Source organism: Gopherus evgoodei, chromosome 5, assembly GCF_007399415.2.
Source record: "Gopherus evgoodei ecotype Sinaloan lineage chromosome 5, rGopEvg1_v1.p, whole genome shotgun sequence".
Lineage (NCBI taxonomy): Eukaryota > Metazoa > Chordata > Testudines > Testudinidae > Gopherus > Gopherus evgoodei.
In genome coordinates, this window is record NC_044326.1 from 49936693 (window position 1) to 49962629 (window position 25937).

General features: G+C 42.9%; 1 protein-coding gene across 1 annotated transcript in view; it reads left to right on the forward strand.

Moving 5' to 3' along the window:
• Nucleotides 1-355: 355 nt before the first annotated feature.
• Nucleotides 356-25937, forward strand: part of ATP10D (ATPase phospholipid transporting 10D (putative)) — a 91591-nt gene continuing 66009 nt past the window's right edge. The window contains exon 1 of the mRNA XM_030564351.1: nt 356-652. The gene's annotated coding sequence lies outside the window, so the exon portion shown is untranslated. The remainder of the gene's footprint in view (nt 653-25937) is intronic.

Genomic DNA, 25937 nt, shown 5'->3' on the forward strand with positions numbered 1-25937 from the left:
CAAAAGCAATTAAAATACTGCCCTAAATTAACTCCCAAAATAAGGAAGTCTCTTCCTCCAAATGAACGTGAGTTTGCAGGTCTACAGCTTTTAAACCTGCCGTCTGCAACTTTGTTAAAACAAGTTGTGAACATCAGTACCTCCAAGAAATCTGTACTTTGAATGGGCACATATGCCATTTTGCCCCCTCAAAGCCGTATAGACCAGGAGGATAAGGGCAGAGTAGAACAGCAGAGAAGGAAAGAAGAGGGGGAGAGGATAGAACAAGAGAAGGAAGCAGATAAGAAGCAAAGAACAGAAGACAGCAAGGGCAAAACTAGGAAGAACCCAGGTCTGGAGAAAGAGAAGAGTGAGGGCTGCGGTGCTCCAACAGCTGGAGTTAGGGAGAGTCACTCAAGAGGTGCCTGGAGGAGACGTCAGAGGAGGCGAGGTCGGGCTGTGATTCGTTGCTCCCTGCAGCCCCCGAAGGAAGGAGGATGGCCCAGTCGAGCCTCGGGGAGGAGGAACCTGGTGCTGAATGAGGCAGCGGCGCTGGATTCGGCTGTGGAAATAGCTGGGGCAGAAGCACCATCCGCGTGACCGGGATACGCTGCGCGGCCGTATCTCCGCTGGGGCTCGTGGCCGTGACGCTGTGATGTGCATAGCGGGACTGGTAAGTGTGATACCCCTTCTGCTAACTCTTTCCTTCCACTCCCCCCCCTTCCTTTGTGCTGCGTAGCTCAGGTTCCTGCTCAAGCTTGTGGTGGCTTGTCTGGGGAGCAGCGTGATAATCGCTCAGGAGTGCCCCATAGATTAATTCAGGCCATTCGTCTTGCATGCTTTTCTTTGAACTCCCCCCGGATTATGTTTATTTATGCCCCATAGGAGTTAATGCATTAGCTCAATTTTCTAAATCCAGCCAGCCCTACATCTTCTGTAGGAACGTTACACTAGGCCGCGGGGGAGGGGAGTGGGGGCGCTGGTGAAAGAGAAACATGAAATACAGTCAGACTCGGGGTATATTTTGTGGCTGATTTTTTTTTTCTCATTGCCATTAGTAGGGGGGAGGGGTTGCAAAACTGCCAGTGATAAGGTATGTAAAAGCAAAAGCTAGATTTGGTGTTTGGGTGGAACGGCATTATACTTATGAAGATAAAGGAGAACTTGTATATTAATTCAGAGAGACAATTGCTGGTTTGCCTGTTGGCTGTCATAAGGTCTTGAAGTAGGCACTATACAGTATACACATTTCATACCAGATCTCTGTTGTGTTGGGCTTGGCCAATTGCTAATACATTATTAAACATGCCAGAACTGAGGACACAGTCTGAGTGAAGATCCTAGTCTGTGGTGTTATGGTCTAATCACAAAGAACTTAATAGCTGGACTGGCCCCTTTCCTATCTCTTAATGCCCCTAAATGTGGGGAAGGAAGCAGAGAAAATAATAGGTAGGAAAGTGAGTGGTTATTGTTGATTTCAGTCTGTACACAATTAATAAAATATCATGTACCTTCAGACTAGGAATCCTTCAGTCTCTGCTGCTGTAGCATAAGCTATGGCAAGTGCCATCTTTTCATGTGCTATGATATATATACTGCTTACTGTATTTTTCACTCCGTGCATCTGATGAACTGGGTTTTAGTCCACAAAAGCTTATGCCCAAATAAATTTGTTAGCCTCTAAGGTGCCACAAGGACTCCTCAATGTGTGAGACCTTTGAAGAATCAGACTCAAACTGCCTTAACAGTTCAGTGGAAAAATTGATAATCAGAAAAACTTGACTAGAAAATATTTGTTTAAGTCAGAATTTGATAATGAACAAACTAGAAAAGTTTGCCAGTATAGAAATAGGTCCAGTCCTGGAAGTCTGCTGCAAATGGGAATACAGTATGTGTAGTTCTTTCAGTGAAATCTGAACTCTTTAGACAGATAAAGTTTTAACTGAGTAGAGGGAAATGGTGGATGAGGTAATATCTTTTATTGGGTCAACTTCTGCTGGTGAGAGAGGCAAGCTTTCAAGCTATACAGAGCTCATCTTCAGGTCTGGGAAAGGTACTAAGAGTGTCACAGCTAAATACAAGAGTATTGTACCTTTTCCAGACCTGTAGAAGAGGTCTGTGTAGATCAAAAGCTCGTCTCTCACTAATAGAAGTTGGCCCAATAAAAGATATTACCCCACCCATTGCCTCTCTAATATCTTGGGGCTGACTGGGCTACAACACCACTGCATAAATAGTGCAGGGTCATGCCTGTGGGTCTCAGTAGAGTGTTAATCATTCTGTAAGAAGAGATGCTACAGTGCAACATATTTGACCTTTGAATTTCAGTATTAAAGTCAGAGATGCATTGATTGTAACGTAAGAGAAGTCCCGTTTATACTAATTTGATAGCTTTCTTTTGCTTTGAAAGCATGTGATCTGTAGTGCTGTTATTTAGCATTATCGTCTCCATGTTACTCTTTTCACTAATAATATAAGGGATTATGTGAAAATGTCAGACAATGGAGAATTTGAAGTGAAACTTACTTATGTTAGTGGCCGCTTCACAGCAGGCCTTTCCTTTTTATGTAAATATAGTCTGTTGAGCTTTGCAGGAAGGCAGAAATTGTGTAACTGAAACCTTAATCTAGTAAGTAGAAGTCTGTATTGGATTTTTTTTTTTAATAATTGTTTATCACAGACATTGAGGAGAGGGACTGAGTTTTTTTCACATTTTGTAGTAATTAAGGATTTAGTCCCTAAAACTTGTAGCAAACAGACCGACCTGGGCGCACACACAGGGTCTTATTGAAATCCATGGGGCTTCATGTGGTAACAGAGACGTACCTACACAAAATAAGTTGCAGAATTGGGGCCTTCTTCTAAAATTGATAACAAAAAGCTGCTTAAAATTACACAGAAGTAACTTAAAATTACACAAAAGGGGAAACTGTTGTGCTGCAGTTGTGGATATTGAACAGTAGGATTTATTTTAATACTATTTTAATACTTCAAGGTACTTCTATATAGTATCTGAGTGCCTCAGAATCTTTAATGTATTTATCCTTGGATCACCCCTGTAAGGTAGGGAAGGGCTATTATCGTCACTTTACAGATAGGGAACCGAGGCACAGAGACACTTGGGGTATGCCCACACTACAGTGCCACAGCTATGGCACTTAGCTGTTCCAATATAGTATCTCTAGTGTAGAGACTTGCTACAGCGATGGAAGGGGTTTTTCACACCTCTGAGGCCTTGGCTACACTGGCGCTTTACAGCGCTGCAACTTTCTCGCTCGGGTGTGAAAAAAACACCCCCCTGAGCGCTGCAAGATACAGCGCTGTAAAGCGCCAGTGTAAACAGTGCTGCAGCGCTGGGAGCGCGGCTCCCAGCGCTGCAAGCTAAACCCTATCAGGATGTGGAGTATGTGCAGCACTGGCGCTGTGACCACACTTGCGCAGCAGCGCTTTGAAGTTTCAAGTGTAGCCATACCCTGAGTGACATAGCTAGGTTGACCTAAGTTTTAAATGCAGACCAGGCCCAGATGACTTGCCCAAGGTATCACAGGAAGTCTGTAGGAGAGCAGGGATTTGAATCCAGGTCTCTCAGATCCTAGGCTATCCTAACCACTGGATCATCCTTCAAACTATTGTACTGTCATTATCTAATAATAGATCTTCACAACTGACCCGCGAGGAAGGTATTATTTACAGGAGGAAAATCTGAGAGAGAGATGGAAGCTAACATTTTCTAAAATGGTCACTGATTGTGGATGCTGCAGTTGGTAGATGCGCAGCATCTCTGAAAGGGTATGTCCACTCTAAGACATCTTTTTCTAACAAAGACAAGGCCAAAATCTCTAGGGAGGCACCAAAAACCTTGACCTTAGTGACTAATTCAAGGTCACAGCATAAGTCAGTGGAAGGGTGAAGTGTTAGAAACGGGGAGTTTTGGGTCTCTGTCTTGTGTTCAGGCCACTACATCATATAGTTTCATTTTTTAGCAATATAAGAAATTTAAAATAAAGACTAAGCATTTGTGGTTGAGCTGTGAGATATTTTAGGTAATGAGCCTACTGAACTTGTTTCAGAGTCTGAAACTGTTCTAGCTCAACAGGCATGCAGTATAGTATTGCAGCACCTTTTGTAGTGGTTAAAGTGGATTCACAGGTTATTCCTGTCAAGAATATCTTGGAGCAATGGACAAGTGTGTATTATTACAGACAAATGTACTGATTGTCTCTCATCTGGTAGGCACTTCAGCTTTGTCATTGATTCATTGCAGAATTGAACAATTAAATTTCACTTTTATCTTTAATTCCATTGTACAGTATATTGTTTTGGGGACCATCTATGTAATGGCAGCAAAAATTCCCTTACAGTAATAAAACGACTTCTCTGGATGTTGCTATGCTACTTAAAAAACAAAGATACACACCTCAGTATAGGGAAAAAGGATAGTTCCTGCCTCTAGGAGCTTACAACCTAAATGTTGGTGTGCACTTAAGTGGTGTACACTTAAAATTTAGGCTGATAGAGCTGTGGTGCTGAGAGATGTGAAAAATCCATATCCCAGAGCATCGTAGCTATGCTAGCCTAACCCCCTGTGTAAACACAGCTAGCTTGATGGAATAATGCTTCTATCAACCTAGCTATGGTTTCTCAGGGAGGTACTGTTCCTACAGTGACAGTCTACAGCAACAAAAAGTGTTTTTCTATCTACATTATGGGGTTATGCCAGCATAGCTACAGTGCTGCAGGTGTGCTATTATAGACCTCGTAGTGTAGATATAGCTGCAGACTTCTAAGAGCAATGGCTAAGGCAGGGATCTCAGACACATGGCTCACGGAATTACTTCCTGCAGCTGCCAAGTTCCCCTCACTTGCCACTCTCCCCCCCTCCCCCCATGTGCTGCGTCCCCGCTTCCCACCACCAAACAGCTGTTTGGGGGTGCTTAGCACTTTCCAGGAGGGAGAAGCGAGGAGCTATGTGCTTAGGGGAGGAGGCGGAGAAGAGGCGGGGCAGGGGTGGGGATTTGGGGAAGAGGTTGGAATAGGGGCAGAGAGGGGGCGGAGTTGGGGTAGGGACGTTGGAGAAGGGGTGGAATGGGGGCAGGGGGCTAGCATCATGGAAGGGGTGGAGTGGGGCCGGGGGCCTCATGTGGCCCTCGTGGTGATTTGAATTTGAGATCCCTGGGCTAAGGGGAGTAGGTGATTGTTTCTGCTAAACTGAAAGCAGTGATATTAGTGTTGACCTTTAAATGACTATTTACTTGGGTGTTAACATCCCATTGAAATGAGTGGGTACTTCACACCTCCCTAAGGGTTATTGTTCCATCGTGTTGTGGGGAGGAACAACACTACGCTGGTTCACATTTAGAGCTTGTCTACACTGGCACTTTACAGCACTTCAACTTTCTCACTCGGGGTGTGAAAAAACACCCTTGAGCACTGCAAGTTTCAGCACTGTAAAGTGCCATTGTAGACAATGCACCAGTGGTGGGAGCTATGCCCCTTGTTGAGGTGTGTGTGTTTGTTTTTTATAGTGCTGGGAGAGCTCTCTCTCAGTGCTCTGCCATGACTACACAAGCCACGTTAAAGCGCTGCCAACTAGTGAAGATGTGCTGTTAGAAGGCTATATTCAAAATAAGGGGCTTGGCTACACTCACACTTTACAGCGCTGCAACTGGGGTGTGAAAAAACACCCCCCTGAGCGCTGCAAGATACAGCGCTGTAAAGCGTCAGTGTAATCTCCCAGCGCTGCACGCTACATCCGTAAGGGATGTGGTTTACATGCAGCGCTGGGAGAGCTCTCTCCCAGCGCTGCCGCTCTGACTACACTCACACTGCTTTGAAATTCCAAATGTAGCCATACCCAAGGTCTAAAACATTTGTTTTCTTTGAGGATGACCCACAGGATTTTTTTTTTCCAAATGTGGGTTGTGCCCTTTTTGTCTTTCTAAGAAGGCCTGAAGGGATTTTTTCCCCTGCTTGTTTTTTACATTAGAATTTCAGGTCTTGCCTATATAGCTTGTTTCACTTGTGGGTAGCAGTTTTGTTATCATTGTACTAAGTGTAGTTCTGGCAGTACAGTTGCATCCACACTAGGAGCACTTTACTAGTGTAGTATGCTGGTATTTCTATACCAGTAAAACACTTCTAGTATAGGGATGGCCCTAAATAGATGAAGAATAGAATAGACCATTGTATGTTGGCCAATGTTTGCATTTCATTTATGAGACTGAACTGCAAAATTCAGATCTGTGGTTTTGAACTCCATTGATACCTGTAGGTCAGAGTCTAGACATATGGAGGTACAGTATAAAATGATACCAAACCAGAACACATGCACACAGTGAGTTAGAGACATTACAGTTAGAAAGCTTTATTGAACAGGAATGTGTATGTTTATTTATACGTGTGTGTGTGAGTGAGCTCACATAGCTAACAATGATTTGGAGATCAGTACAAGTGAACATGTTGACCAGAAAGGAGGCATACTGTCAGGGGAGGATGGAAGGAGTCAAAGGGAGCGGTCAAGAAAAAAGTGAGGGTGGTGTACAGGGAAATGTAAATGGTGTGTGAGTGTAGTAGCGCAATATATAGCAATGTACAGCATCAAAGCACCATAGTTATTAACTAATTAATCCATACAACATCACTGTAAGACAGGTAATCATTTTACAGAGGAAAAGCTGATGCAGACAGGTTAAGTGACTCGACCAAGGCTGCATAGCAAGTCAATAACAAGGTGATAATTAGAACGCAGCAGTTGCAGGCATCCAGTCCTATATTCAATCTGCTAGACCCTGTGGACTCTAGAGGGGATGTGGAAAGAGTAGGAGTGAAGCCTTGCAAATGAGGATGAGAAGTTCAAAACTTGGAGGCTGAAGAAGTTTGCAAAAGAGCAGGGAATGCAAGTGATGGAAGAAGAAAAGTGACATTATTTTGACAGTACCATGCAGTGTAAACTTCAGTGCTTGTCTCCCCTATGGTTTTACAACAGGATAGCTAACATTAGTTATCCTGTTGCAAAAATACATCTTTTCTTGGCAGTGAAGACATAGCCTTAGTGATTCTGTGAATCCTGTTATTTAATGACTGCAAATGTACCACAGAGATCAGAATCTGCTCCACAAGATATTGTTTCAGCTATCAAACCTAAAATTTGACCTTGTAGCTTCTTTTCTTTTCTGTTTGCAAAGTCCTTTTTTTTTTTTTTAAATAAGACTTGTAAAGATGGTGCAAGTGACTATGTCTGAGTAAGGCTCCAACTGCGGGTCATTTTTGAATAACTATGAAACAAAGAGGGGAAATGGGGCTTGTACCTTTTTTGAATTCTTCGTTGATCAAAAAAGGTGCGAAAAGTAGCTTTAAAAATAACCAGCTTGTTTTTTACATTGCAATTTCCTGTCCTGTGTAGGCCAGAGAGCTTATATGAAAAGTGTCAAAGTAGAACTGTTTAAAAGCAAAGAGGATTTTTAAAGCTTTGGTTTTTGTTAAATCTTCAGCATCTTTACCTCTTCAGATACTATGTTAAGAGTTAACAGTAAACGTCCCTTATACTTTCCAGTATTCAGGGAAGCCCAGGCTTTACATTCCTGATTTTCATAAGGTTAAAATACAAGCAGGAAAAAAATGTTTATTTCTAAATTAAAACAAACAAAACCTTTCAGGCTTTTAAAGAGCAGCACAATCCCAATTTAAAAAAAAGTATTTAAATGAATCAAGGAAAAGCAAGTCAAAGGGGTAGTAAGCCTATGTGGGTATGTCTACACTCCAATTAAACCTCTGTGGCTGGCTCACAAGAACTGACTTGTGCTTATGGGGCTTGGACTATTGGGCTGTTTAATTGCAGTGTAGATATTCAGTCTGGAACCTGGGCCCTGGACTCTGTGAGGGAGGAGAGTCCCAGAGCCTGAGCTACAGCCTGAACGTTTACACCACCATTAAACAAGCTCATAACCTGAGCGCCCCACATGCCTGAGTCAGCTGACATGGGCCAGCTGCACCGGTTTAATTGCAATGTAGACATACCATATGTGGCCTGTCCAGATAGTTTTCCAGAGAGGTGGGCTCACTGACATAGTTCTCCCTTTCGTGCTGTTCAGGGTGCATTGTGACTCAGGCTTGGACGTATCTATTGTTCCTACTCTGACTTGAGGATATTTTGTGTATGAATTCCTGTGACTTGATTTCTTAAAATTGTTTTTGTCAATGTAATTTCCTTGTGACTTTCCCTAAAAGTCGCTACAATAAAATTCTAGCATTGCCCTCTGGATAAAGAAATCTGGTATAACAGTGACTTAAAAATGTTCAATCCAAGTCCTTTTTTAGCAAAGAAACGGTGTGTATCTTAGGTTTCAAGAGCACAGTAAGCAAGCCACAAGAGAGAGTGAGTAGTTAGCTGTCGGAGTTTGGGAGATCTTGAAGTTTGAGGAATATTTTCTCTTCTGTTTCCCTTTTCTCAACAGCCAGTCTGAAAATAGTTTGTTTCTGTTGCTTATTACTGAAGACACAACTCTTCAGCTTTTAGAGACACCTGATTTTAATCTCACATGACTAGAAATTTTGCATGCAGTATATTTGTTTTGTTTTATAATGCATTCAATGAGTGGAAGTTTTTTCAAGCATCTCGTGAAAGAACATCTCCCTTTGTGCTTTTCCCTCTGGCCTCTGTCTGCCAAAATATCCCCATCAGATATGTTTGATGTTTATTGGAAAATAAGTGCTGTTGCCCATAACAGAAACGAATTTCTCATCATTTTAAGTCAATTCTAAAGAGTGTTGGCAGATACCCAACCCTAGTTGTGCTCAGAGCTGAAGAACACATCACAATTACTGATTTAGTCTTACGCAAGAACATTATACATTGCAACAGCTCATTGCTACTGATTTGTCATTTTCCTGTGGCTCATGGGAAAGAACCATAGCTTCATACAAAGGTGAAGTAATAACCCTGTGCAACTCAGGCTAAAGATGGCCGCATAATAGTGGTAGCTTGACAGAGATTAAGGGCTTGTCTATATTGGCAACTTTCTCACTCAGGTGTTTCTCGGCGGCCAGGGGCGGGGGACAAAAGGGGCAATGATGTTAAAGCTCTGCCATGGCAGAATCCTTTGTTGCGGCAGCGCTTTAACATCTCTGCCCCTTTTGCCCGCCCTTCCCGCCCTCCCCCCCCCATCGGCAGCCCTGCTGTGAAGGAGGCAAAGCTGTGAGGTTTGTGATTATGGAGAAGGGCAAGGATCATTTTTATATGCATGCACTAATGCTAATATGTTGGGGGGGGGAGTTAATATATGCTAAATGCTTTCTAGAAAACTTAAGTTGGGGTAGATGGGGCATCATTAGCCTGATTAGCTGATTCTCCACTGTGGGACCGCTTACTGCCTTCCCTCCCCACCCAAATAAATAAAATACAATCTTAAAACAGTAGACTGCTGTTTAAGACTGGGATATTAGTTACCAAAGTATTTTCAAGGACACTACTAAGATACTGATTTTTTTCATTATTAAAAATATCCCCCTTAGAAGCTTGAAACTGTCTATATAGTCAGTATGTCTCCCTTTAATTGTATGCATGCAATGGCTTGTTGTTGCAGGATTCCTTTTGATAATTGGGATTTGGTGTGATTTAATCCAGGCCTATCAGGACTTGAAGCGGATAGTGACTGATCTATGTGAAATGAAATGAGTTGATTGTCTAGTTAAAGTTTTAAGTGGGGATGTGTCCACATAACAAAAAAACAGTATCCCAGTTGGCACTAATTCACACCCTTCCTGGCAGCCTTGATAGATACATTTAGGATTGAATGGATATGGAAATTGACTGTTTCATTTTCAGGTTAGGGATGAGGATGAACTTTGTGAAGCTACTGTACTGTAGTGTTACTGTTTTGTAGATTTTGTACAGGAGAGTTTTATTTTTGTTTGTTATTTCCTGGGAGTACTGAGCATGAACACTCAGATTAAGATGATGTCACTATTATATATATTTTATTTATCTTCCTTTTGTATTCAAATTAACAAGGATATATATTGCTTTTTGGTTTCTCTCTGTTTCCACATGCCCTATGGGATATATATCTAAAGGGACATATATGTGTATCCTTTTTAGATGAGGAAATAACTGCGAGATTAACATACTACCGTTGCACGTAGAAGTGCCTGTCCAACTTCCATAGTATTTGTGTTAAAAAATGTTAGTGAAAATTAGGAATTTGGAGAGAGATAGCAACTTTCCAGATACTTTGTTACCATATTAATGATGCAGTTGGTCATGCTTAATTAAAAGCTGCTGGAAAATCAAACTTCTGTTTCACTTCTCCCTTCACACGGGATTCTGGTTACATCTGGTCTTACTTCAGGAAACGTATTTAATAAAAGTTGTCAGAAACAAGTTGACCTCAAATATAAGAAAAACAGTAAGATAAGGAAGATGAGCAATGCATTGTAGTGTATTTCAGAACTTAGCTCAAAGAGCATCATGCAATGCTTTAAAATTGTTGCATGCCTAATAGAAAAGTTTAAATATTATTTGAAATACACTGCTTAGGCACTTGCAGCAGGACATTGAACTTTTTATCTCATAATTTTTATATTTTCTCTTTTAGTTGCTTATTTAACAAGTGCAAGTGCACATCCATAGCATTCCTTGTACTAAGGAGTATACATTATGGTGTGGAGAAAAATAACTTCATGTCAATTGCTTCTAAAATATAAACTCTGGATGAAATCCCAGCCCCACTTAGATTAAGCTAATCAGGTCACTTTTATTCCACAAAAACAGTATCACATACAGTGAGTTAATATCTATTCCATGTGCAGACAAGCCCCATGTCTTCATTAGATACCACAGCAGGATCGGGACGTTACAATATAAACGGTAGAATAAAAAGATGGTGCCTGCCTCAAAGACTTTACAGTCTAAGACAAGAGATAACAAACGGCTACAGACAGACAGGTGGGGGAGTATGGGAAAACAGAGATGGTATTGATCCCGTAGGCAGTGGTCTCAGCACACCAGCAGCCTAACCTTTGTTAAGTTGCTGTTGTCATCATAGCAAAGGAGCATTTTCAGGAGGGATTTGAAGGAGGACAGTTACATAGCTTTGTGGCTGTTTTCGGGGAGTGCTTCCCAAGTGTGAGGTGTGGTATGAGGAAATGCACAAAGATGCTTATTGAAAATTTACTAAGTAGATGATGGAGATTGACATCAAGAACTGATCAGAGGCAAGAGTTGAATGACAAATGATAGATATGTGCGGATAGGCTGTGAAGGTCTTTGAAAGTGAAGAAAAATTTGATGAGACAGAGAATGGGGAGCCAATGGAGGGATGTAAAGTGATGGCCTAGGACAGTGACTCATACCTTTAGTCCCAGATTGGACCTTAGCGTCCAAAATATGGAGGTTAGCATGAAAACCTCCAAGCTTAGCTACCAGCTTGGACCTGGTACTTGCTGCCACCACCCAAAAAATTAGAGTGTTTTGGGGCACTCTGGTCCCCCTGGAAAACCTTCCCTGGGGACCCCAAGACCCAAATCCCTTGAGTCTCACAACAAAGGGAAATAATCCTTTTTCCCTTCCCCCCTCCAGGTGCTCCTGGAGAGATACACAGATACAAGCTCTGGGAATCCAAACAGAATGACTCCCCCTCTCCGTTCCCAGTCCTGGAAACAAAAGCACTTTCCTCTTCACCCAGAGGGAATGTAAAATCAGGCTAGCAAATCCAACACACACAGATCTCCCCCTGATTTCTTCCTCCCACCAATTCCCTGGTGAGTGCAGACTCAATTTCCCTGAAGTAAAGAAAAACTCCACCAGGTCTTAAAAGAAAGCTTTATATAAAAAAGAAAAAAAAATACATACAAATGGTCTCTCTGTATTAAGGTGACAAAATACAGGGTTAATTGCTTAAAAGAAATATGAATAAACAGCCTTATTCAAAAAGAATACAAATTAAAGCACTTCAGCACTTATATTCATGCAAATATCAAAGAAAAGAAACCATATAACTTACTATCTGATCTCTTTGTCCTTAAACTTAGAAACAGAAGATTAGAAAGCAGAAACTACTTTTCCAAAGCTCAGAGAAAGCAGGCAGACAGACAAAGACCTCAGACACAAAATTCCCTCCACCCAAAGTTGAAAAAATCCGGTTTCCTGATTGGTCCTCTGGTCAGGTGCTTCAGGTGAAAGAGACATTAACCCTTAACTATCTGTTTATGACTCGCCCCCCAAATTGCAGACAGTGGGGAAGCTCACTGGCGGCGATTTTCTTCTAGAACTTTAAAATAAACAGATTACTACAACACATGCACCTTTACATATACTACTAAGTATATAACTAACAGACTTTTACATTTTAAGAACACTTTTTAACTACTGAATTCTGGGAAACTCTCACGGGAGAGAGCATCAGCAACTTTGTTAGAAGCTCCTGTGATGTGTGGAATTTCAAAATTAAAATTTTGGAGAGCTAAACTCCAACGAAGAAGTTTCTTGTTGTTCCCCTTGGCAGTATGAAGCCACTTTAGTGCAGCATGGTCAGTTTGTAGTTGGAACCGCCGTCCCCAAACATATGGGCGTAGCTTTTCCAGGGCGTACACAATGGCATAGCATTCCTTTTTACTGACTGACCAGTGACTTTCCCTCTCAGACAGTTTCTTGCTGAGAAACACGACAGGATGGAAGTTGTGATCTGTTGCTTCCTGAATGAGCACTGCTCCTATACCACGCTCAGATGCATCCGTGGTTACTAGGAATGGTTTGTCAAAATCCGGGGCCCTGAGTACAGGGTCAGACATGAGCGCTGCCTTAAGTTGGGTAAAGGCCTTTTGACACTCATCAGTCCACTTAACTGCATTTGGCTGGGTCTTTTTGGTCAGGTCGGTCAGTGGGGCAGCGATTTGGCTGTAGTGTGGTACAAATCGCCTGTAGTATCCGGCCAAGCCTAAGAAGGATTGGACCTGTTTCTTTGACCTTGGGACAGGCCACTTTTGGATAGCATCCACCTTGGCCTGTAGGGGGTTTATGGTTCCTCGACCCACCTGGTGCCCCAGGTAAGTCACTCTGTTTTGGCCTATTTGACACTTTTTGGCCTTAACAGTTAGTCCAGCCTGCCTGATGCGCTCAAAGACCTTTTCCAGGTGTAGTAGGTGTTCGGGCCAGGAGTCTGAAAAAATGGCCACATCATCAAGGTAGGCAACTTCAGATTCTTCCAGTCCAGCTAGTAGACCATCTACCAGCCTCTGGAAGGTGGTGGGTGCATTTTGAAGGCTGAAAGGAAGGACATTGAATTCATGCACCCCAGCATGGGTGACGAATGCTGACCTCTCCTTGGCAGGTTCATCTAGCGGTACTTGCCAGTACCCCTTGGTTAAGTCTATTGTAGAGATGAACTGGGCACGTCCCAACTTCTCCAGTAGCTCATCGGTGCGTGGCATTGGATAGCTGTCCGGACGAGTTACCGCATTTAGCTTACGGTAGTCCACGCAAAGCGTATTTCCCCATCTGGTTTGGGTACCAGAACCACTGGAGATGCCCATGCACTGGTAGATGATCGGATTATACCCATCTGTAGCATGTTCTGGATCTCCCGTTCTATAGCAGCTTGGGCATGAGGAGACACCCGGTAGGGTGGGGTTCTGATTGGGTGAGCATTACCTGTATCAATGGAGTGGTATGCCCGTTCAGTCCGTCCTGGGGTGGCTGAGAACAATGGGGCGAAGCTAGTGCACAGCTCCTTGATTTGTCGCCGCTGCAGACGTTCCAGGGTGGTTGAGAGGTTCACCTCTTCCACGCCACCGTCTTTTTTTCCCATCCTAGTGGACACCGTCAGGCCACTCAGCCTCATCTCCCTGGACTGTAAACTGACAAACCTGTAAGTCTCTGGAATAGAAAGGCTTGAGAGAATTAACATGGTACACTTTAGGCTTTAGTGAGGAATTGGGAAATGCTATGAGGTAGTTTACAGTTCCCAGGCGCTCTTGGACTGTGAATGGCCCTTCCCATGATGCTTCCATCTTATGGGCCTGTTGCGCCTTCAAGACCATAACCTGGTCTCCTACCTTGAAGGAACGATCTCTGGCATGTCTGTTATACCAGGCCTTTTGCTCTTTTTGAGCATCCTTTAGGTTCTCTCTAGAAAGGGCTAAAGAGTGTCGGAGGGTGCTTTGTAGGTTGCTTACAAAGTCCAGAATGTTAGTTCCTGGAGAAGGCGTAAACCCCTCCCATTGCTGCTTCACCAACTGTAATGGTCCCTTAACCTCGTGACCATACACAAGTTCAAATGGTGAAAACCCTAAACTGGGATGTGATACAGCCCTGTAGGCAAACAGCAACTGCTGCAACACTAGGTCCCAATTATTGGAGAATTCGTTGATGAATTTTCGTATCATGGCCCCCAAAGTTCCATTGAACCTTTCCACCAGGCCATTGGTTTGATGGTGGTATGGGGTGGCAACCAAGTGATTCACCCCATGAGTTTCCCACAGTTTTTGCATGGTCCCTGCCAGGAAATTAGACCCTGAATCTGTAAGGATGTCGGCGGGCCAACCTACCCTGGCAAAGATGTCTGTTAGGGCCAGGCACACAGTGTTAGCCCTGGTGTTGCCTAGAGCTACTGCTTCCGGCCATCGGGTAGCAAAGTCCACTAAAGTCAGTACGTACTGCTTTCCTCTGGGCGTCTTTTTTGGGAAAGGGCCCAGAATATCCACAGCTACTCGCTGAAATGGGACCTCAATTATGGGGAGTAGCTGGAGAGGGACCTTGACCTGGTTTTGAGGCTTTCCCACTCTTTGGCATACCTCACAAGACCGGACATACTTGGCAACATCCTTGCCCATCCCTTCCCAGTGGAAGGACTTCCCCAACCTGTCTTTGGTTCTGTTCACCTCAGCATGGCCACTGGGATGATCATGGGCTAAGCTTAAGAGCTTCCCCCGGTACTTAGTTGGAACCACCAACTATTTTTGCGGCTGCCATTCTTCCAGGTGTCCACCAGAAAGAATTTCCTTGTATAAAAGTCCATGGTCTATAACAAACCGGGATCGATTAGAAGAGCTGAGAGGCGGTGGGGTGCTCCGTGCCGCCGCCCAAGCTTTCTGAAGGCTGTCATCTGCTTCCTGCTCAGTCTGGAACTGTTCTCTTGAGGCTGGGGTCACCAGTTCTTCCTCAGACTGTGGACTTGGGCTTGGTCCCTCTGGAAGCGATGTAGGTGATGGGGTTGTTTCCGTTGCTGGTGTACCGCTCTCCGCTTGTGCACCTGAGGTTATTTCAGGCTCTGGCTGAGCCTTTTGGGTATGGCTGTCTGTTGCTTCTGCCAGTTTTGGCTTGCTGGTGCCCTCTGGCGTTGAGTTTGAAGATGGGGTTGCAATTGCTGGTGCTGGTTGCTGTTCCAGTTCCGGGCCTGGGACTGGAGGTGCTGTGGCTGTTTCAGTGGTTGGCATGGAATCTGGATCCACTACCTCTGTCTGGGTCTCTGGTAACACAGACGGGGCCTCTGTGGACGGCTCAGGAACAGGAATAGGTCTGGAAGCTTGCCTGGTTTGGCTACGTGTAACCATTCCCACTCGCTTGGCCCGCTTCACGTGGTTGGCCAAGTCTTCTCCCAGTAGCATGGGGATAGGATAATTGTCATAGACTGCAAAAGTCCACATTCCTGACCAGCCTTTGTACTGGACAGGCAGTTGAGCTGTAGGCAAGTCTACAGCTTGTGACATGAAGGGGTAAATTGTAACTTTGGTCTTTGGGTTGATGAATTTGGGATCAACGAAGGATTGGTGGATAGCTGACACTTGTGCCCCCGTGTCTCTCCACGCAGTAACCTTCTTTCCGCCCACTCTCAAATTTTCCCTTCGCTCCAAGGGTATTTGAGAGGCATCCGGGCCTGGGGATCTTTGGTGTGATGGTGGTGTAATGAATTGCACTCGCATGGTGTTCTTTGGACAGTTGGCTTTGATATGTCCCAGTTCATTACACTTAAAGCATCTTCCATCTGATGGGTCACTGGACCAAGGTGAGTTACTGGAGACTGGTGAGGTGGAAGAGTAGGGCGTCTGTGGCTTTACTTGGGTTGTATGTGGGGTCTTTGGCTGTCCTCGGTTGTAGGGTTTATGCTCTGTGTGCCCCCTGGGGTAATCGTTCCCCTTGACAGTAGCTTTCTTGCTTTCTGCCACTTCCATCCATTTGGCTCCAATCTCCCCCGCCTCAGCGAGATCTTTGGGTTTTCCATCTTGTATGTACCGTGTGATGTCTTCAGGAACACCATCCAAGAACTGCTCTATTTGTATGAGGAGGTGCAGTTCTTCCAAGGTTTTAACATTGTGTCCTGATATCCAGGCCTCATAATTTTTCCCAACGTAGTAGGAATGTTTGGGAAATGACACATCTGGTTTCCACTTTTGGGTTCTGAAACGCCGATGGGCATGATCCGGGGTTATCCCCATCCTGTATCTGGCCTTGGTTTGAAAAAGTTTATAGTCATTCATTTGCTGCTTAGGCATTTCAGCTGCCACCTCTGCTAAAGGTCCACTGAGCTGTGTCCTCAATTCTACCATGTACTGGTCTTCGGGGATGCTGTACCCAAGACAGGCTCTTTCAAAATTTTCCAAGAAGGCCTCGGTGTCATCCCCTGCCTTGTAGGTGGGAAATTTCCTGGGCTGTGGAGCAATAATTGGCGCCGGGTTGTTAGGGTTGGCTGGCACATGCAGCCCAGCTTTTGCCAAGTCCAGTTCATGTTTTCTCTGTTTTTCCTTCTCTTCATTTTCTTTTTGTTGTTTTTCCATTTCTTTTTGTTGTTTTTCCATGTCTCGGCAGTGGGCCGCCTCTTCTTCTTGCTTCCTTCTGTGGGCCAACTCTTCTTCTGCTTGTTTCCTTCGGTGGGCCACCTCTTCTTCTTCTAGTTTTCTTTTGTGTGCTGCCTCTTTGGCTGCCTGTTCTCTTTGGTAGGCTGTCAGTTTGATGCTTTCTTCCTTTTCTTTCAGGTCCAGTTGTCGCCTGTGTTCAGCTTCTTTGAATTGCTCTTCGGCCTCAATTTTTGCCTTAGAAGTCATGGTTCCTGTTTTCTTGTGTTGGGGTGCCCTCCAGTGTTTCTCTTCTGAACTGCAGGCTCTGTTGCCTCCTGGGATCTGCCTAGCAACAATGCTTTTAGCTAATCTTCAATGTTAAGTAAACCTGAAAAACCACTTTATTTGCATGTATATAGTGCTGGTAATGACTCTCAATGGGAGAGCTATTGTCACAAAAGATTCTTTGTCACAGCTTAATGGTCTCTTGCTTATTATACAAGCCACAAACTGCCAGAGAGAGCAGAAAAAAAAATTCTCTTTTAAACCCAAACTGTTTCTCTCTGCTGAAAAGCCCTTAGCAGAGAAGAGAAAAAAATAATATTCCTACTGGCTTCTGGATTTTGTCTATCCCGCAACCGTTGCCACTCATATCATACCTTTAGTCCCAGATTTGGACCTTAGCGTCCAAAATATGGGGGTTAGCATGAAAACCTCCAAGCTTAGCTACCAGCTTGGACCTGGTATTTGCTGCCACCACCCAAAAAATTAGAGTGTTCTGGGGAACTCTGGTCCCCCTGGAAAACCTTCCCTGGGGACCCCAAGACCCAAATCCCTTGAGTCTCACAACAAAGGGAAATAATCCTTTTTCCCTTCCCCCCTCCAGGTGCTCCTGGAGAGATACACAGATACAAGCTCTGGGAATCCAAACAGAGTGACTCCCCCTCTCCGTTCCCAGTCCTGGAAACAAAAGCACTTTCCTCTTCACCCAGAGGGAATGTAAAATCAGGCTAGCAAATCCAACACACACAGATCTCCCCCTGATTTCTTCCTCCCACCAATTCCCTGGTGAGTGCAGACTCAATTTCCCTGAAGTAAAGAAAAACTCCACCAGGTCTTAAAAGAAAGCTTTATATAAAAAAGAAAGAAAAATACATACAAATGGTCTCTCTGTATTAAGGTGACAAAATACAGGGTTAATTGCTTAAAAGAAATATGAATAAACAGCCTTATTCAAAAAGAATACAAATTAAAGCACTTCAGCACTTATATTCATGCAAATACCAAAGAAAAGAAACCATATAACTTACTATCTGATCTCTTTGTCCTTACACTTAGAAACAGAAGATTAGAAAGCAGAAACTACTTCTCCAAAGCTCAGAGAAAGCAGGCAGGCAGACAAAGACCTCAGACACAAAATTCCCTCCACCCAAAGTTGAAAAAATCCGGTTTCCTGATTGGTCCTCTGGTCAGGTGCTTCAGGTGAAAGAGACATTAACCCTTAGCTGTCTGTTTATGACAGGAGCCAATGGCGGGATGCAAAGTGATGGCCTAGGACAGTGACTAACAATAGTCTAGAAAGCTTGAATCTCTTTCAGGAGTCAGATTTGTCTTGTGTAACCCCCCAAGTTACACCTTCCAAAAAAGTACTTGGTTACAAAATCAGACAAAAATACAAATAGTGTCACTATTATTGAAAAATTCCTAACTTTCTCATTTTTACCAAATAATTGGATTTGTGTATAGTATACAGAGCAGTATACACTAGTCATTGTCTGTATGAAATTTTAGTTTGTACTGACTTTGCTAGTGCTTTTTACTAACCTGTTGTAAAACTGAGCAAATAGCTAGATGAGTTGATATATCCCCTGGAAAACCTTTGCTTCCTCCCCAGGGGTACATGTACCCCTGGTTGAAAACCATTGGCCTAGAAAGCTGATCAGCAGCATTCTGAATGGATAAGAGCTGAGCAAGATTGCATTTGTCAAGGCCAGAAGAAAAGCTGTAGCAATAATCCAGATACAAGATGATGATAACTGGGATGAGCGATTTAGCTCTGTGGATGCATAGGAAAGGCTGTATCTAAGAGATGTTTGTGGAAAGAGTCAGGAATATTTAGCCTGGATGTGAGGCTCTAAAGAGAACTCTGAGTTGAAGATCATATCCCAGTTAGAGGCCTGCCTGCTAGACAGGGTGATGGTGTTGCCTGCAGTGATTGAGGAGCTGGGTGTGTGTGGGGGGGAGGGGTGTGAGGATTAATCAAGTTAGTCAGAAAGAACTGCCAAAGTCCAAGTGATGTTTTCACAAGTTTTAACAGAACACTTGGTAATAGTTTCATGCATCATAAAAGTTAAGTAGCTTGCCCTCAAGCTAGTTATTCACCATACTCCTTCACTGGAAAGATTTTTGTTGTCAGCATTTTTCCTTTATCTTTTTCCAGCAGTTTGGACCTGCTCCTGCAAGGTGATGAATGCCCTAAATTTCTGTTGATGTCATTGGGCATTGAGGGTGTAAGAGACCATTCAGTACTTGTGTTATTGGGCCCATACTTAATTGGAACACTACTCCACCAAATGCAAATTTCTTTTTTTCTTTGCTACTTGGAATTTGGCTGAGAAACAACTGATGCTCCTGCTTTTTCATACCTTTTATAACGAGTCTCCTTTATTGCACGTTATCTTTCATGAAGAATGTCTTTAAGATAGATGGGGAAACACTGTTCTCTTTATGGATGTTATTAATAGAATTTGCTATTCTCGGGAGAATTCCTGGTCTGGAACCCAGATAAGGAAACCTGGATTGTGCCTCCCTTGCTGCTTTTTGTCTATTTCATCAGAATTCAGAAGACTTGGTTGGTGTAGAACAGGACATCATTAAGAGCCTGTCATGAACAGATGGTTAAGGGTTAATGTCTCTTTTGCCTGTAAAAGGTTAAGAAGCTCAGTGAACCTGACTGACACCTGACCGGAGGACAAGATACTTTCAAATCTTGGTGGAGGGAAGTCTTTGTTTGTTTTTGTTGGTTGTTCACTATTGGGACTAAGAGGGACCAGACGTACATCCAGGTTTTCCCAATCTTTCTGAATCAGTCTTTCATGTTTCAAAATTGTAAGTATAGCCAGGCAAGGCAGATTAGTCTTATGTTTGTTTTCTTAACTTGTAAATGTGTCTTTTTGCTGGAAGGATTTTTACCTGTTTGCTGTAACTTTGAATCTCAGGCTAGAGTGGGTGAGTCCCTCTAGTCTATATGAATCTGAGTACCCTGTAAAGCATTTTCCATCCTGATTTTACAGAGATAAATTTTGCCTTTTCTTTCTTAAATTAAAAGCTTTCTTTTTAAGAACCGGTTGATTTTTCCTTGTTTTAGAATCCAAGGGATTGAGTCTAAACTCACCAGGAATTGGTGGGGGGAAAGGAGTGGGGGATAATTAATTCTTCCTTGTTTTAAGATCCAAGGAGTTTGGATCGGTGTGAAGCTTCTCAAGGCAACTCGGGACGGAAAAGGAAGGGATGGTTAATTTCTCCTTGTTTTAAAACCCAAGGAGTTTGGGTCTTGGGTTCCCCAAGGAAGGTTTTGGGGGAACAGAAGTGTGCCAGACACAGACTTCTGGCTGATGGCAGCGTTACCAGATCTAAGCTAGGAATTAAGCTTAGAAGGGTCCATGCAGGTCCCCCACATTTTTACTCTAAAGTTCGAAGTGGGGGAAAAAACCTTGACAGAGCCTGATCCTGAATTCCTTATGCGACATCATATCTCACTGAATTTAGTAAGTGCGTGGGGTTGGCAGTAAATGGGCACTCAACAAATCGAATCCTACATTATGAAGAGTTTAGGAATGAAAGACTCATTGAGTGCAATGTTAGGAGTTCCATTATTGCCAGTACCTAGAACAAGGGTAGGCAAACTACGGCCCATGGGCCGGATACAGCCCACAGGACTTCACCCCATGGCGCCGCGGGCCCTGTTTCACTCTCCAGAAGTGGCCGGCACCACGACCCTGGGCTGGAGGGCAGAGGGCTCCATGTGTTGCTCTTAGCTTCAGACACCACCCCCCGCATTGGCCAGGAACAGGGAACCTTGGCCAATAGGAACTTCGAGGGAGGTACCTGGAGGTTCAGCAAGGGCAGCACACACGGAGCCCTCTGGAGGTGCAGCAAGGGCAGCACACACTGAGCCCTCCCTCCCCCCCACCCCATCCCCAGGGGCCGCAGCGCTTCCTGGAGCGGTGCAGGGCCGGGGACAGGGCAGGCATGCAGCCTGCTATGGCCCCAGTGTGCGCCACTGCCACCCCGGAGCTCGAAGCCTTCCTGCACCCCACCCCCCAACTCCCTGCCCTAAGGCCCCTGCCTGTACCTTGCACGCCTCCTGCACCCCAATTCCCTTCCTTGAGCCCCCTCATGCACGCTGCACCCCTCCTCTGCTCCAGTCCATTGCCCATAGCCCCTTCCTGCACACCACACTCCCTCTCATACCCCACCCCCTGCCCCAGCCCTGCATACAATTTCCCCACCCAGATGTGACCCTTGGCCCAAAAAGTTTGCCCACTCCTGACCTAGAACATGCATATTTTACTATTTGATCTAATTCTGTCCAGATGATTCCTTGCAGCAATTGCTGCCTGTTGTGGATATTTATTGGTATATCCAGACTGCTTTTGGGCCTCCTTTTCCTCATCTGCACTCTCTTCCACCTTCTCAGCACTTGTAGAATTTATGCTATGATAGTCAATCTTTGAGTTCAGAAAGCTTCACTTCTATCACTTTATTAAGGAAATATTAACAGGATTTACAAATCCTAGCCATGTAAAAATCGGAGACAGTATAATAATTTTTACAACAGTTAGCTTTTTTTAGAGAAACATTATACCGTAATATAAACATTGGATCTCTCTATTTAACAGTGTTCCATGTTACTGAGTGAATATCTTTACCCTAGTTGTTTCTAGTGATTTTATTAAATTGACTGAAATCTCTGATTATACATATTTAACAATCCAGGCATATCCAAAAAAGTAGTGTGTGTTTAAAAAAAAAAAAAAAAAAGGGGGGGGGGGACGGACGGACAGACAGTTATGCTCCACTCAGGATGTTCTACACGTGTTGTGTGCTTTCAAGTGGACATATTTGCTGCCCAAAGATCAGTATTGATCATACATGCAACATGGAGCCAGTCAGTTTCACCTCTGCAATCTGCTTGATGCTAAGAGAAGGATTCTGCTCCCAGAATCCTCTTTCACAGTTCAGTCATGTCAATCCATGTTCTCATCATTCATTCAGTATGGCCACACCAATTCGGCACTATCCCAACAGTCGCTAACCATGTCCACTTTTAATTTTATTGCCATTAATTCTTTTCCATTAGTAAAAGAGCTGATATTTAAACACTTAAGATAGGAGATAGGCACACATCTCTGCTCTGTCTCATGGTAAACCTTGACCCTCATGAAAATATTTATTTATATTCATATTGTTACCCAGGATTTTCAGAACCTAAGCAATTCTCTCCGAACTGTTTCTTTCTAGGTGGTGTCAGGAATAAATCAATGGGGACACAGTTCCTCTGATATGATTGATACAAACCAGAATGCTTTTACCTAAAACTACTTTTTATTAGGTCTCAAGTACATGCACACACTTACACGCTATAGTAGTAGATTCAGAACATCCTATACTTCTATATTTACTAAAGATAAGATGGTTTTGAGGAATCAGCAGCCAGTCTTCCAGGGGCACTCCTTCTGTCTAACTGCTGGGGAGCTTAAGGGTCAGATCCTTGCCCAAAGAAAAGCTTCTTCGGACTGCCCCAAATCACACTTTCTAACTTTTTATAAAGCAGGTAACTCATGATAGACCCTAATAGGCTAACAATTTCCCTAACAACAACCAATAACAATTTATTATTCTCTTTATCAGCAAAACATTTCTAATCATAACAATGAAACTTGCATGTCAGAGGCACCTAAAACCTAAGTCATCTGTCCAAACATTCATTGTTTTCATGGAACATTAGCTCCCTGTCCCAACCTCTCATTCTGATTAACAGAGGTGCAAACATGCAGCTGCAAGGCCTTTCTTCTCAGGGTCTAAGATTAATTGTAGCTATATGATGTTCAGGTTTCAGCTGGCAGTGGTTGAACATACAAAATGGCTGACTGCAGGTACGTGCGGGAATATGAAATTCGGGGGCTACAATATAAGTTTCCACCCTTTTTTTTTTTTTTTTTTTTAAATATCACTAATGTTGGACCTAAACTAACCGGCAGTGTCTCTTTAAATATAACCATAACTAAAAACTAACTGTATTTAAAAACAGTTGTATACTAGTGGTGGAACGTATAGCAATACCTATATTAAGGTTATACCCACATACTTTAGAATGAAAGAGTTGGCCTTTTGACTGAAATTTGGTAGGTCTGTTTTAAGTCAGATAGCAATTTGTTTTTTTCTTCAAATTTCACCAAAAATGGTTGAGCCATCTTTAAGCATGGAGAAGGTGGGGGAGGAATGCAGTTTTTCTGTTAACAAAAATGTGTTTGTGGCGGTGTTGTTGTTGTTGTTGTTTTTGTTTTTAACAGCTTGTCATACCTCAGCTGGAGGTGACAGGTAAAATTATTAGGGACGTAAACTGCCTAGTTGGGTCTTTTGGTGGTCCAATGAAAATTACTTTTGATTTGGTTTATTTATGAGCTTTGTTCAGTTGGACAGCTATGCCCATGAGAAATCCTACTGACTTCAATTAGGGTCACATCTATGTCTGATGGCTGGACTTCCCTCATGGATCTTATAGTAGGAGTGGAGCTTTGGCCCACAGTAAAGATTAGTGCATAAGGCATGTTTGCAAGGACTTGGTTTAGAAGTCAGCGTTATCTACTGACAGTTTTATTTGAATTAGGTTATGCTGACAGGATATGTAATGTGCATTAAAAAAAAAAAAGTACACTGAATATCTTAAAGCCCAGAGAAAAATATATCTGGTTTTTGCTTACAGGAAGGCTGAATCCTGCAAACACAGCAGGTGCATAACTTTTCAGTGAGACTGATCAACATAAGTAAAGTTTTTTTCACTTTCTTAAGTGTTAGAAGGATCGAGGTCTGAGACAGTAGCCAGAAGTGCTCAGTTACAAGGACTACAGAAAACACAGCATTTAAAAAGGAACTTTTTTCCTAACTGCAATATAGGAGAACCCAACTTCAATAACAACATTTTATAGTACTGGTATTTTAAGGCCCCTCTCCCTCAAAAAAAATCCCAACCACTCTCAAGCAATGCTTCCTTCATATTTTGCATGTGTCATAACAGTGCCTTGGAAAAGATGCAGAGAACAGGAATGCTAAACTTTTGCAGCAAAATTCTAACCATGCCAAATTAACCACATATTCAGAATAAAAGTATATTTAGTTAATGAGTTATAGACATTATAGAAGAGGTAAGATGAGACATAAGAATAGACAAAATATAAAGATAAATAGGTAATGTTGGTCTGAAAACCCAGTGAAAAATATTGCTCAAACTAACTTACATGCTTCTTATAATTCAATTATTATTATTGCCTAATAGTTGTTTGAAGTAATCCAAATCCTTTGTGTTTAGCAAGAGGCTCTTTCTAATCTGTGAATAAATTAATCCTCCAAACCAGATGTTGGCAACCTTTCAGAAGTCGTGTGCCGAGTCTTCATTTATTCACTCTAATTTAAGGTTTCCTGTACCAGTAATACATTTTAACGTTTTTAGAAGATCTCTTTCTATAAGTCTATAATATATAACTAAACTATTGTGGTATATAAAGTAAATAAGGTTTTAAAAATGTTTAAGAAGCTTCATTTAAAATTAAATTTAAATGCAGAGCCGCCCGGACGGGTGGCTAGGACCCAGGCAGCGTGAGTGCCACTGAAAATCAGCTCATGTGCTGCCTTTGGCATGCGTGCCATAGGTTGCCTACTCCTGATCCAAATCAATTTGATTCATGTATGGGAAAAAAATATCCTGCAAAGTTTGTATTAAAACCATTTTAGAAACAGAATGTGCTTAGTTTGCATTATTGCAACAAAAAGCAAGTTCTGCAGAGTCTTAGACATAGCCTGCATTTCACTAAAATCTTGCAATTAAATACCTTTTGCAGTGGTTGAAACTACAAACCCCAAAAATTGCTCGCTATGTGTCTGTTCATCCAGAGTCCATTGAAATGATGGGGAGTCTGCCCATTGACTTCAGTGGGCTTTGGATCAGGCACCATATTGGTTATTTGCCTCCATAAAGGTTTAATCTATATACATGAGAATAATGGTTCCCTTGCATCTTTAAATTCCAGCTCTGTTTTTCAATCCATGGGTCAGATTTTCAGGTCCGACAGGGTTACATTTGGAGAGGGGGAGGAGGAGGGAAAGGAGGCCTGAAGCTGTCTTTTCACCACCAGACTGGCACAACTTCTACACCAGGGGTAGGCAACCTATGACAGGGGTGCCGAAGGCAGCACACGAGCTGATTTTCAATGGCACTCACACTGCCCGAGTCCTGGCCACCGATCCAGGAGGCTCTGCATTTTAATTTAATTTTAAATGAAGCTTCTTAAACATTTTAAAAACCTTATTTACTTTACATACAACAATAGTTTAGTTATATATTATAGACTTACAGAAAGAAACCTTCTGAAAACGTTAAAATGTATTACCGGCACGCAAAACCTTAAATTAGAGTGAATAAATGAAGACTCTGCACACCACTTCTGAAAGGTTGCTGACCACTGTTCTACACTAAGGGGAGCTGAGAGGGGTAACATAGAGCCTGCCATATTGGGCGGTTAAGGATTCTCTCATGCCTGGACAATCTCCATCTGTCTTGTTAGGCCCGCTTTCTGGCCCATTTATGTTGTTGGAATTGTACAAAGAGGCCTAAGACTTTTGCCATGTGTATGGGAGAGAAGTTGTTAATTTTGCTGTTGATCATTAGTAATAAGGTAATTTATTTTCAAGTGTTTATCTCAGTTTAGGTTACTTTGAGGTGAGATTAATAATTTCTTTGAGTATTTAACTGAAAATAGTGTACTGAGATCACTTTTTCTGTTGAATTTAAAAAAAAACATTATTTGCACAAGATTTTGGAAAACTCAAGCACAATATTATAATATTTGATCCTGTGTGAGGCTATAATTTAGGAAATGATTAAGTCAGTAGAGAACCTTGTAAAGGTATGT